Source organism: Lactuca sativa, chromosome 4 (assembly GCF_002870075.4).
Source record: "Lactuca sativa cultivar Salinas chromosome 4, Lsat_Salinas_v11, whole genome shotgun sequence".
Classification (NCBI taxonomy): Eukaryota; Viridiplantae; Streptophyta; class Magnoliopsida; order Asterales; family Asteraceae; genus Lactuca; species Lactuca sativa.
In genome coordinates, this window is record NC_056626.2 from 345411662 (window position 1) to 345415965 (window position 4304).

Genomic DNA, 4304 nt, shown 5'->3' on the forward strand with positions numbered 1-4304 from the left:
TAAGCATTTATGTTTACAGTTGTTGTGATATGTGTTTCAGGTACAAGCGAGGACCGTGGGAAGGCGCCGGCGCGATCTGTACACACTGATGGAGGATTTATGATCTTGGGATTTATATGATTTGTATTATGACATGATACATTGGATCTTTATGACTTATTTTGGACGGAAATATATTTTTAAGAAATGAAAACTTTGTTTTAAAAATTTCCGTTGTTACAAGTTGGTATTAGAGCCTAGGTTTGAGGGATTCGGGTGCACCTTCGGGCGTAACTGAACTCAAACCGAGGATTTGAGGAAATCTTTCAAAAACAAAAGCATAAAATTTTTATAAAGGATTTTGTGATAACCAAGGATGAAGCAGTGTGTACGATCAGCCAGCGCCCGAACGGTAAAAATCCCCAGAATTCCTTTCCAGGGGTGTCTTAATTTAGTTTGTTTTGAACATCATCATATTGGGGGAGATTGAAAGGTCAAGCCTTGAAATATGATAATGTTTAAAACAGACTCAGCGTCAGCACGTATCTCAGCATCAACGCCAGCATGTCAGCAGCTCAGTTTGTAATAGTTTAGTTTATTCAGTGCTTTGTAACAAATCTTGTATTTATCCTGTTTCCTTAGTTAACTTGATTTATTAGCAGGCGTATCCATGAATTGTAGGGATCTTCTAGAATAGCAGTATATGTTATTTTGTATAGGTTTTTGAATTGTTACGCTTTTCACAAACCCTAATCATCGCTTTGTGCACATGATAATCTCTTTGTGAGATTATCTTTCTTAGTGAAAGTTTTAAAATTTATTTTTCACAATTTATAAAAGCATTTCTCTCTTAATTTCATAAAACATCAAATTTCAAATTCCAATATGTATCATACAAATCCCAAGATCACATAATTATATCGAATTCCTCTACGTGTGTACAGATCAAGCCGGCGCCTTCCCACGGTCATCGCTAGTACCTGAAACAACAACACTAACTCTGTAAGCACAAAGCTTAGTGAGTTCCCCAAAATACCACACATAAAACACATATTAGCCACTCGAGGCCATAACTCTATGGGTCCGTGCACCCAACTCTGTGAACCCTCAGGTTCTAACTCTGGGAACCTTCCGATTCCAACTCTATAAGCATGCACAACATAAATCACATAGACATCATGCAGTACAACACATAGCATACACATAACATACACATACTCTATCACATGACTCTGATTACCTACTCAAGGTAAAGTATAGTGAGAAGACTCACCTCGCGTGTCTCGGTATCTCACGATCCCTGGAAATCCCTCGTACTCGATCCTCCGAGCTCTAATCCTCCTATAACATCACAAGACTCTAATTAACACTTTTATCTCTAAGGTTGACTATCCCTAAGAAGTCAACACAGGTCAACGGTCAACGGTCAACTTTGACCGGACTCGGCGAGTGCACGCGGCAACTCGGCGAGTCTAGACGTTCTCACCAACTCTCTAGGATTCCCTTTCTACACGTCGAGTACTCCCCCTGACTCGACGAGTTCCACCTGGAAGAATCGCGGGACCACCCCGACTCAACTCACCGAGTCTCAAGAACGACTCGGCGAGTCCCAGCTCGACTCAGACCACATGACAATCCTCTCTAACTCGCCCTGACTCACTGGGTCAACTCCTGACTCGTCTGGACTACTCTCTGGCCGGTCCAAGGCAATCTTCAAGCTACTCGCCGAGTCTACTCATCGGACTCGGCGAGTCCATTCCATGCAATCACTCAAACTTACTTCTAAGGTCAGATCTACTCCAACAATTCATAGATCTGGCCCTCCTAGACTGATTCATCACGTAAAGTCCTAGTCTTGATGCATTAACAACCTCTATATGACTAATTATGAAGAATCTTCAACAAATCTCACTACACAAGGTCATGACCTCCATTGTTCTCTATAAAGCTTGAAGAATGAGACTCTCTGGACCTCTATGGATCCAGATCCGAAGTCTCATCACTACCATGGGACTATTTGGCCATCAAATCAACTCAACAAGGCCACAAGAAACCCTAAAATCGGTTATACTTCACAAAACATGAGATGAGTCGAAATTATACCTTTAGATTGAAGGGTCAAGCTTCCAATCCACCAAATAGCAGTCCCCTTTGCCTCCTCTTGGCTAGAGCCTCCTTCTTCTTTGCTAAACAACACACAAATGTCAAGAAATGCCTCCTTTCACTCTCAAATCGCTAAAGCACTTTTAGGGTTTTTCTCTATGGACTGATGGATGCAAATGACGGCCATAAGGCCATTTAAATAGGTCCCAAACCCGAGAAATTAGGGTTTCATTAAACAGCGTGGACTCGCCGAGTCCATATCCTGGACTCGCCGAGTCCGAATGAATCCCGCGTCCAGAACCGCGACCCTACTCGGCGAGTCTGAGCTCCAACTCGCCGAGTCCCTTCTCAAAACTCAAAATATTAAAACAATAAAATACCTGGAGATCCGGGCTGTTACATTTCTCGCATACGCATCCTACATGAACTTCATTGTCTATCAGATGGATGTGAAAACAACATTGCTTCATGGTGTGTTAGAAGAAGAAGTGTTCCTAAATCAGCCCCCAGGCTTTGTGGACAAAGATCATCTTGATTACGTGTACCGGTTAGACAAAGCTGTTTATGGACTGAAGCAAGCTCCCAGGGCTTGGTATGAGACGCTGCCATCGTATCTGCTTGAAAATGGATACAGACGAGGAGCAATTGACAACACTCTCTTCATCAAAAACAAAGGCTCAAATATGGTTCTTGTTCAAATTTATGTCGATGACATTATTTTTGGCTCTCCAAATGAGACAATGAGCAAGGAATTTGCAGAGATCATGTCTCAAAGGTTCAAAATGAGCATGATGGGAAAGATGACCTTTTTCTTAGGTCTTGAGGTTCAGCAACAAAAGACATGTATTTCCATTTGCCAAAGTAAATATATTTCTGATCTGCTTGCTAAGTATTCTCTCAGTGTCTGCAAACCAACATCTACTCTAGTATCTAAGACTGATAAGATACACGCTGATCCAACTGGAACTGATGTCAATCACTCTCTGTATCGAGGAATGATTGGATCCCTCTTATATCTCACAGCAAGTCGTCCTGATATCATGTTTGGAACCATTCTCTGTGCTTGATTCCAAGCTAATCCCAAGGAATCTCACCTCATGGTTGTCAAACGTATTTTTCGATACTTAAAGGGAACTCAAAACCTTGCACTGTGGTATCCTCGCGACTCAGCACTTGAACTTTATGGATACACTGACTCAGATTATGCCGGATGCAATTTAGACAAAAAGAGTACATCTGGTGGATGTCACTTCCTTGGCAACCGTCTCATCGGCTGGTCTAGCAAGAAGCAAACATCAGTTGCCATCTCAACTGCAGAAGCTGAGTATGTTGCCGCTGGGAGATGTTGTGCTCAGCTCTTATGGATTCAAAATCAGCTTCTCGACTATGGGTTCAAGTTCTCAAAGACTCCCATCTATTGTGACAACACCAGTGCCATTCAGATCACACAAAATCCTGTTCAGCACTAAAAAACAAAGCATATCGAGATCAGACATCACTTCATCAGAGATAATGTTGAAAAAGGAAAAGTTGTTCTTGAACATGTCAAGACTTCGGAGCAACTTGCTGACATCTTCACAAAGGCACTGGATTCTCAATCAACTGCTTACATTATTGGAGAACTGGGAATGATTTCCTTGTAATTAATTTTGATGTACAATTGTGCTAATGTTTGATTTTGTTTTATAAGCTGATGTACATTGTGCTGATGATGACATACTGATGATATTTGCCTCTGACCACTTTGGTTTGATTTCTTATCTTTATCTCTTCTTCAAGTCTTCTAAATAAAAGTTGAATGATTCACTATATTAAACCATACACTGATAACGAATTGAAACTCTTTGCCGATGGTTAGATCAAAACACCAAGATCTATCACACGCAACTACCCCTTCTCACCAATCTTACACTGACTCTGTGATTCAGTGTGCCAAAACACACACTGATGAGAATCTAAAATCTTTGCCGATGGTTAGATCAAAACACCAAGATCTATCACACGCAACTACCCCTTCTTACCAATCTTACACTGATTCTGTGATTCAGTATGCAAAAACACACGTTGATGAGAGTCTAAGAATCTTTGCCGATGGTTAGACCAAAACACCAAGGTTTATCACACGCAACAATCCATTCTTTACCCTCCTATTATTCAGTGTCTAATGATTCAGTAAGATAAACCACTCACTGATGAAGTCACAAAACTCTGTGCCGATGGTT